The sequence below is a fragment of the Salmo trutta genome, chromosome 15, assembly GCF_901001165.1.
Source record: "Salmo trutta chromosome 15, fSalTru1.1, whole genome shotgun sequence".
Lineage (NCBI taxonomy): Eukaryota > Metazoa > Chordata > Actinopteri > Salmoniformes > Salmonidae > Salmo > Salmo trutta.
The window spans coordinates 31,341,570-31,352,222 of NC_042971.1; positions in this window are offsets into that span (position 1 = coordinate 31,341,570).

The following is a 10,653-nucleotide window of genomic DNA, read 5'->3' on the forward strand; positions in this document are numbered from 1 at the left end:
CTGAAAGGAAGGGGATGTCGATGGGGGGGCGTAGGCAGTGACTCTTGGGGTTTCAGCTCTGGTCAAAGCACCCAGAGTAGGATGGTTGTTCCTGCGAAGGGAGTTAGGTGTGTTGGCCTGTGGTGATTTGTGGTTTCTGGAAGGGTTTACTTGATATGGTCTTGGACATGTAGCTGAAGAATGTCCCTTTTGGCTACATCTCCAACAGAACATGGGAGGTGTCTTGGCTGGATACTCTGGCTGTTGTTGATGGTCTGGCTTGGGTAACGGTTTGGGTGTCTGTTTCTTTCTCTGTTCATATTGCTGTTGGCATTCTCTGTCCTTCTCAAACTGCTGTCCCAGGCGAACCAGTCCATCAACAGTGGTGACTCTTTCTCTGAGTTAACCGGCTAGTAGTGGGTTGATGTTCTTCAAGATTAATTTAATGACCTCTTCCTCCTCAATGCCAGGTTTCCACCTTCTGCACAGGGAGTGGTAACCGTATGCAAAGTCACGGATACTCTCTTTCTCTCTTTGCACTCGATTCCTGACTCTGTCTGCCAGCTCATCTGTGTAGTCCTCAGACAGAAATGCAGAGGAAAACTTGGCCTCAAAGTCAGCCCAGGAGGTAGTGGTGAGACGTGCCACATCCCACCAGTCTCGAGCTGTCCCATGCAACACATTCCTCAATGTGGCAAGGAGTTCTTCGTCAGCCAGGGGATTGAGGGCAAGAAAGTCACGACATCTTTCCAGATACATTAGCGGATCAGGACTGTCATCCTTTTTCCCAAAGGTGGGAAATTGCAATTTAATGGGCATCGCCCCCACATGACGTCTACTCAAATCACCATGAACAAAAGAGCTAGGAGGGATTGAGGAAGTAGAGGGTGAGGGAGTTATCGGACCATGAAAATGAACACCAGGATGCATGGTGGATTGCATCCTGTAAGGAGTGGCTGCAGCATGGCCTTGTCTTAGCTGTTCTGAGGTGCCAGCTTGGCCCTCAATGGTTTGAACAGAAGTGGACACCAGAGAAGCTCTGTGCAAGGAGTTGTGCCTAATGGAGGCCATGTCAACCGTCACGTCATCCAACATTTTAACACAATTAGAGAGCTCTTTCTGCAAGTGGTCTACAGTGTTAACCAGAGGAGAAAAAACTGAATTAACGTCCTTGAGGACCTCAGTGTGATGATGTTGCAAGCGCCACTGGAGAGTGGCAGTGAGTTGGGTTTGTTGGTAGTCAAACTGCCTGTCCATGGCACCAGTAACATCTCGTCTTCCACTCTCACTGAGCTCTGTCAGCGTGTGGGTTAGAGTGCTCAGTGAATTTCTGAATTCCATGGCACTCTGTTGTTGCTCTTCACTCAGACATTTGAATTTATGGTGGATTAAAGTTTGGAGATGTTGTTGAGTCCTACGAATATCAAGGATGTCACCTTGAAGTTGTAAGACTACCACCTCTGGAGATAAACCAGACAATAGAGGAAGGTTGGGCGTCAGAGGGAGGGCTAGCTCAGTACTTCCACACAGATCCATGTCAATAAGGGAGTAGCTGGTTAGACCTCCTGTGGCCTGTGGTCCAGACAGAGCATTCAGATTCCCAGGGCTCTGGCCCAAATCAACTCCATTAACATTATGATTTGTATTGTCGGCTCGATGGTCAGAATGGCCCTGTGTATTCCCATTGACAGGTAAGACATGGATGAGCACATTTTCTTGGGGTGAATCCATTGTTTTAATTCCACACAAAAGATTTGCTTTGGTTATTTCTCAATGTTGAGGTCCCTTCTGGGGTGCCATTTTTTATGTAACGGTTTTGACTTGAGGTTATAATTTATAGGGGTGCCAGGTAGGTTGTGCCTACCAGAGAAAATATTAGGTTCTCCTTTTAGTTTGATAGGGAATGAGTCCCATCTGGTCCGTCAAGTCTACACCAATACAAAGGACTCATGTAAATGTCAGGACGGAAATACACTTTTCATGAACCCTTAAAACAATGGAAATAACTTCAAAACAACTGTATTCTTTTGCGTGGATGTATTAACAACATAAATGATCACACACAACAATAAGGAGCTTTAAACAGCTCTGGTTCCTTCAGAAATGTCCTGTACCTCGGGCCTAAAAAGAGTCCAGCCCGGTAAACAAGTTCAGGGAACTCAACTGACCTTAGTCACGCAATGGTTGTCATACAGTGTAGCGTAAACCCAGTGTCAATCATACAATGAAAAGAACAAATATTTTACCACACATTTCAATAAATCCTCAACTACAACTAACTACATAAATCATCACAGTATACATCACACCCAAAACAAATGAAATACCGTATACAAAAAAGGTTGTAGTCAGTCGGTCAGTCAGAGAAGCCAATCCGCCGACAGATCTCCAGCGGAGAAAGGCCACGAAAACCAACGGAGAGGTGTAGTCCACAGACGCAAAGAGTGGATCCGATCCTGGGTAGATTTTCTATTAGGCTACACAAAGCACACTTTTACAGCAACACAACAAACGGAAGAGAGAAGCTTCAGACTGAGGGTCGAACACATCCTCATTCATGTTTCCATCACAACTCCACTTTTGCGCAGCTGATGCTGGCTATTTAATTGGGAATTAAAGGGGAAGCACCCTAGTGGAAGGAGAAGCACTATTTAATTAAGAATTAAAGGGGAAGCGCTCTATTTGAAGGAGAAGCACTGAGACGGTTCAGAAACATTCAGGGCCGTCACAATGTAAAGGGTTGGTCCCATGAATCATGAGCTGAAATAAAAGTTCCCAGAAATGTTCCATACACACAAAAATCTTATTTCTCTCAAATGTTGTGCACAAATCTATTTACATCCCTGTTAGTGAGCATTTCTCCTTTGCCAAGATAATCCATCCACCTTACAAGTGTGGTATATCAAGAAGTTGATTAAACAGCATGATCATTACATAGGTGCACCTTGTGCTGGGGACAATAAAAGATCACTCTAAAATGAGATGTTTTGTCACACAATGCCATAGGTGTCTCAAGTTTTGAGGGAGCGTGAAATTGGCATGCTGACTGCAGGAATGTCCACCAGAGCTGTTGCTAGAGAATTTAATGTTCATTTCTCTACCATAAGCCATCTCCAATGTTGTTTAGAGAATTTGGCAGTACTTCCAACCGGCCTCACAACCGCAGACCATGTGTAACCACGCCAGCCATGGACTTTCTGACCTGCATACTCACCAGACATGTTAACCATTGAGCATGTTTGGGATGCTCTGGTCACCAAAGTTCCCGGAGCATGTCTTTAAAAAAATGTCTTTGCCCTTTTTCTCCCAATTTCATGATATCCAATCGATAGTTACAGTCTTGTCCCATCACTACAAATCCCGTACGGACTCAGGAGAGGTGAAGGTCGAGAGCTATGCGTCCTCTGAAACATGACCACGCCAAGCCGCACTGCTTCTTGACACACTGCTCGCTTAACCCGGAAGCGAGCCACACCAGCTGGCGACCGAAGTCAACCTGCATGCCGCCGGCTGCCACAAGGAGTTCTTAGAGCGTGATGGGACAAGGACATCCCAGCCAGCCAAACACTCCCCTAACCCGGACGACGATGGGGCAATTGTGCGCTGCCTCATGGGTCTCCCAGGTCGCGGCCAGCTGCGACATAGCCCGTGATCGAACCCGGATCTGTGGTGATGGCTTAGACCACTGTGGCACTCAGTGGTTATTAATTAATTATTTATAGAAAGATCTGTCAGCTGTATTTTGCGGAGGGGGCACACTGACTGGAACAGACAAAGAGTACCACCCCTATTTTCCCTAAGTGGTTCCTTCCAAGGTGCACCATGGAGCAAAGATATGCCAAGCAGAATGTTAGATATTCTAGTGAGTGCAGAGAGTATCATCAGTGGAGGAGGAGAGACTTTGGCTGCCAGTAATGGGCAGGACTCGATGGAGATATGTTTATAAATTAATTTGATCAAGCTATGTAGCCTATTGATTCCTTCTTGATGAATAAATTAAACAAAAACGTTTTTGTTGTTTCTCTGTAATACTAGCCACCTAGCAATTTTTATAAGTTGGCTTTAGCTAGCCAGCTACATAGGTTCCCAATCTCCCAACTTCATAACTAGCTACCAAGACATTTCAGGCTATCAATCAAGTTAGAGTAGCGTGTCTAACTATCTTAGCTGCAGTGGTGTAAAGAACTTAAGTAAACATACTTTAAAGTACTACTTAAGTAGTTTTTTGTGTATCTGTACTTTACTTTACCATTTATATTTTTTGCAACTTTTACTTCACTACATTCCTAAATGAAAGAATGTACTTTTTACTCCATATGCTTTCCCTGACACCCAAAAGTACATGGCAGGAAAATAGTGAAATTCACACACTTATCAAGAATTCATTCCTACTGCATCTGATCTGGTGGACTCACTAAACATGCTTCGTTTGTAAATTATGTCTGCGTGTTGTAGTGTGCCCCAGACTATCGTTAAATAATAAACAAGAAAATTGTGCCATCTGGTTTGCTTAATATAAGCAATTTGAAATGATTCATGCTTTTACTTTTACTTTTGATACTTAAGTATATTTAAAACCAAATCTTTTTAGACTTTTACTCAAATAGTATTTTACTGGGTGGCTTTCACTTTTACTTGAGTAATTTTCTATTAAGGTATGTTTACTTTTACAATTGGATACTTTTTCCACCACTGCTTAGCTGGCATGCCTGCTGGCAAGATTGCTACACTTTAGAAAATACTAGAATTGCTTTAATTCTTGGGTTATGATACTATATACTAGTGTGGTACTGAACTCCTAAGTCATAAAAGTTCTTAAATGTAATTTTCCTGTGTTTTATATATTTCCACACTATGAGATTGGGATAATACTGTGAAATTGTGAAAGTGATGATAATGCCCATTTAGTGTAAAAAAGTGATGATAATGCCCATTTAGTGTAAGAGCTGTTTGATAAGACCAATAAGAAAGAGAGTTTCAAACCTCTCTGCCAAGAACAGATAGTTTTCCATTTTCCCTTCCCCACTCAGACTACTCTCAGACAGTCCTAGCTAAATTCTTGCTTGAGAAATTGCTCTTTGCAAAAAATTCTATTTTTTGTTTCATTTTGACCATTTTAATTGAAAACAATCACAATAAGGTACTTAATTGTTACCCAGAAATGATTTGATATTGAGATGAAAATGTTTGCACTGGAACTTTAAAGAAATAATGTGCATCATTAATTAAAATTACAATTGAACGGCCTCACGAGTGGAGCATCAGTCTAAGGCACTGCATAGCGGTGTTGCGGTGTCACTATAGCCTGGGGTTCGATCCCAGGCTGTGTCATTATCAGCCGTGACCGGGAGTCCCATAGGGCAGCGCACAATTGGCCCCAGCGTGGTTAGGGGAGGGTTTGGCTGGGGGGGGCTTTACTGGGCTCATTGCTCTCTAGCGACTCCTTGTGGCTGACTGGGTGCCTGCAGGCTGACTTCGGTCGTCAGTTGAACAGTGTTTCCTCGGACACATTGATGCAGCTGGCTTCCGGGTTAAGCGAGCGGGTGTTAAGAGTGGTTTGGCGGGTCATATTTCGGAGGACGCATGACTCGACCTTCGCCTCTCCTGAGCCTGTTGTGGAGTTGCAGCGATGAGACAAGATCATAATCATGAAATTGGGGAGAAAAAGGGGGTAAAAATTACACAAAAAATATATACAGTACCAGTCAAACGTTTGGACACACCTGCTCATTCAAGGGTTTTTCTTTATTTTTTACTATTTCCTACATTGTAGAATAATAGTGAAGACATCGAAACTGTGAAATTACACATATGGAATAATGTAGTCACCAAAAAAGTGTTAAACAAATCATAATATATTTTATATTTGACATTCTTCAAAGTAGCCATCCATGGCCTTGATGACAGCTTTGCACAACTCCTTTAAGACTGTTGGAAAAACATTCCAGGTAAAGATGGTTGAGAGAATGACAAGAGTGTGCAAAGCTGTCATCAAGGCAAAGGGTGGCTACTTTGAAGAATCTCAAATATAAAATATATTTTGATTTGTTTGACACTCTCTTGGTTACTACATGATTCCATATGTGTTATTTCATAGTTTTTATGTTTTCACTATAATTCTACAACGTAGAAAATTGTAAAAATAAAGAAAAACCCTTGAATGAGTTGCTGCGTCCAAACTCTTGACTGGTACTGTACATACGTACATAAACAGTACATTTGCATTCCTAGTGATACAAAAAACTATTGAAACACAAAACAAAAACCTCTCAATTATACAACTTCTCTTAACGCATCTTCCAAGATTTGGAAATAAAACCTGCAACCAGGAACCCATATTTACTGAATAGCGTTCCAGTTAATCACTAATCCAGAATAGTTCTGGTTTCTGTTGTTGCATTTTATCAAACAATGTTACTCTTTAAATCATCATAAAGTACAGTAAAATATGAAGTGGTTTATTCTCACATGAGTATGTCCATGTTAAATTCTCAGTTTAAGTGGGATTTTGTGGCTGACAGACAGCCGGTTTCCCAGCTAATGTTCAATATTTGTAGTTGAAGTTAGATTTAATGAACCATTGAAAGTCTATGTTTACAAAGTAAGAAATTGTAACATCAGAGGGATATACAGGCACTGTTCCCACCTGGGGTTAGAGAATGACCACCCCATGGGAGGGGCGGGATGCGAGCAGCTGTACATATAAAATATTTTGATTTGTTTGACACTTTCTTGGTTACTACATGATTCCATATGTTTTATTTCATAGTTTTGATGTTTTCACTATTATTCTACAATGTAGAAAATAGTAAAAATAAAGAAAAACCCTTGAATGAGTAGGTGTGTCCAAACTTCTGACTGATACTCTATATATATATATATATATATATATATATTTTTTTTTTTACAATTGAACAGGTAAAGTGGTATAAATAGACACATGTTTTATATAGAATTATGTATAATGATTATAGCTCTAGATTGCAGGAAAAAGCCGTTTCAGGTGCAAAATTCTCTGAATTCCCGAGGGGGGACTACCCCTTTCCGGACCATCCCCCCTCCATCCTCATGTACTTCGTGCCCCCTTTAAAATAATGGTTGAATAACGCCCCTGCGTGCCATTACCATGGGTGATAAACGGCATATAACGAGAGTTCTAACACCAGGACAGTATGTTGTTGGCTTAATGAGATGTTTCATTCACCTAATTCCCTCCCAGGGTGCTGAAACCTCACTGAATCATTAGCTGAGCACTCCCCATCCCCCGACACACACACATACACAAAATAGGAAGGTTCCGAGTTATCAAAACACAAGAGACGAGATACAATCGTAAAACTTTAAACATTGTCACATAAACTTCTTAAGAATGGCCTTTGTAGTGAGGAAAAAAGAAGAAAGAAGAATGATGAGGGAAAACATCAAATATTATGTTTAGAAGGGGAAGTACTATAACTGGACAATTTACTGTAAGTCTGTATCACAACAGTAACTAGAGATAACAAGTACCAGCCCAGATATATCAGGCGCTCATGTGTTCCCGACTGCAAAAGGAGGGCTTCAGCCAAACAAATAATTAACAAAGTCAGTGAGATGAATTAAAAGGGTTCAGGGAAGGTTCAGCCTGCTGCTAGCTGGGGGACAGGGGACTCCCGTACTGGATGGAAAGAGAGAGTGGAGAGAAAGAAAATCAAAGAAGAAAGGGTGAAGATAGGAGTAAAAACAGTGGCTGTCATGATATCCATCTTTATGAAAACAGCTGCGTGTGGGAGAGGCTAATGGGACCCCCTCCCACTCTTTCTCTCTCTCCCTTTCTTTCTGACCATGTTGTGGCATCAGTAGCCTCCTTGCATTACAAAGTAGGGGACTCTCGGTCAGTCTATTGTCTTTGGTCCAGACCAGTTAATGATTTACACAGAACAATAGCCCAGCACTAACAAGCACGGAGTTAATGAGCGACCAAGCCCCACCGCGCAGTCACACTCTCCCCCTCCCCCACCTCACCTCCCACTCTCACTAACCCTGGTGATTATCATTCACTCCAACATCCTCATCGGCTCTCCATACCACTATCAGTTCACGGGCATCAGCTGAGCTAGTCTTGTTAGCATAATATGCATACTATCACTACTATCAGAAACTTTAAAAGGCCCCAGGGTTCTGAGGACTGGTGAAGGTGTGGGAGGCATCCAACACATCACTAATGTAATCAGAAAAGGAGAGCTAGGGGGACAGGCCACAAGACAGATGAATGCGGCTAAATGGGGTTATCTGTGAACCACCTTGCAAAATAATCACAAGCTACCATTTGAAAGAAAGAGAAAGAAATCAGAATAGTTATTAGATTAGATTGATCTGATGCACTGGAATGCGTCATAATCAATATCTGCTGCTGTCTGTATTGCCTGTGTTGGCTTAGTAAAGTGGAGCTTTAGTTCAAAGTTCGATCCTAACGAATGACCAAGACCTACTGCTGTATCTTAAAAAAACGATAATTTGTTTTCTTTGGCAAGGCAGTCTCTCAAAACAAAATATAGAGCTTGTTTGTCCCTAATTAATCTACCTGATAACGCAAGCCTACTTAACCATTAAATGTTATATAACCTTTACTGTACATCTTCAAAGTTCCTCACAATGAAGAAAAGTACTCATTAACTTTGCTCCACGCATAGGCGCATAGGCCTACTTAAGCTTTCAATACCTGGAAAGAATAGACTCAATGGGAGAAAATGAATTTAAGCTTAAATTCTTCATTAGCTGGTGTTTTAAGCTGGTGCTACTATGTACACATCGTCTTACACCGGACACAATGGATCCCTAGGCATGGGTCTCACTCCCAGCTATCTGGAGGAGGTGTAATAAGAAACGACTTAAAAGGTTAAGCCTCTCCTAAGGTTTGTAAATTCAATACTGTAACCCGAGGCCTTCCTCTCATCACACAAACACACACTTAGCCTGCCCTGTTGTCCAAGCACTACAAGAGAAGATGTATGTGTGTGTGTGTGTGTGTGTGTGTGTGTGTGTGTGTGTGTGTGTGTGTGTGTGTGTGTGTGTGTGTGTGTGTGTGTGTGTGTGTGTGTGTGTGTGTGTGTGTGACTCTGACTCCATCTGCGTCTGTAACACAACAACCAGGTACAATAACATTGTATAAACATCAACACAGCCTCCTCACTGATTCCCTGTTGCCAGAGAGACACTGGTGGCTGGCTACGTTTTCACAAGGGAGGGAAACTCGATCTTCGCTTGTTAAAGTCCTTGTTCATTGACCATAGATTCCTGGTATAGTTTAGGGTGATGTCAAATTTTTAATTGCGGAGGCTTGGGGTGTCTGTTCCATTGTCTTGACCTGACCCGTGTTAAAACTAGATCTCAGAAAACGGGACAGAAAAGTGAGCTAACAGAGAGAGAGATGAGCGACATGCATGGCGCAAGCCCACACATCTAATCTGAAAATCTAATCTTAAAGAATACGACATTCAACATGCAAATTGATATGACCAAGATCAAATACAATACGTAAATCTCCTGTCAGTCTAATAACCATGACATCACCAAAGGGGTTCCATGAGGATCAGTTTTGGGTAATATGATGTTTCATATTTATGTAAATGATGTTGACTGTGTTGTTCAAAAGTCTAATTATGCATATGATGATAATGTTATATTTTCTGGTGTTCCTACAGGGACTCAGTCTGCCTGTAATCTTCAGATAGCTTTTGATAACATTCAGAGACTGCTTGTCATAACCTGAGACTGGTTTTATGTTGCAGTTGTAATGTATGTTGTAGTTTTCTAGCACAAGTGCAGACAAATATATACCTGATAAGACCTGCTTGCTAGGAGAGAGAGGAGAGGGAGAGAGGGGAAGGAAACGAGAATGAGGGAGCGATAACGAGATAGAGACAGTCAGAGAGGGATGGAAGAAACAGAGAGGGAAACAGAGGAGCTGCAGATAATAGGCTTTAATGGGGCATTCACATTCAGCTGGCCGGCACAAAAGAGTGGCATTGGGATTTGGGAGCTGGGCTGATTGTTGGGCTGGTGTGCTTAAGGAGAACCAAGCTCTGGCTGATTGTGGGGAAAGCCTCATTGTTGAGTGGAATGCCAGCAGTTTTCAAGGAGGCCAGAGAGGACAGGAAGAGAGAAGTGTAAAGCGAGAGCAGGAGGGAGAGGAGAGCGAGAGGGTGACGGGGAGACAGAAACACTCAGAAGACAGAGAAGAGATGCAGAGGGAGAGGGATCAGAAGAGAGAGAAAGGGAGGGAGGGACAGAGGGGAGAGGGGTTTGTAGCATGCAGCTTTATTTAAGGACCTCCAGCGGCAAGCTCTCTCTCGCTCTCTGCAATGCTTTATAGCATGATGTCCGGCAGCAGACAGGCAGGGCAATGGTGAGCAGGGGTTGCTCACTGTGCCACATTGAGGGGCAATGGCATGGGGACTGTATTATCCAGTCCTCAGCAGTAGCTTGGCAGAAGCCTGCATGGGCCTCACTGCACACACAGTGGAGGGAAAAACAGCCTTTGATTAAACAGGATAGTTTCCATCTTTAGCAGTCTCTATTGGCATGGCATGAGCTTGAGGGATTTGTGTTTGTGTGTGCGTGTGGGTGGGTGGGGGGGGGGGGGGTACGTGCATGCGTTGGATGGGGGCCACGTTCGCACACCGTTGTGTCTGA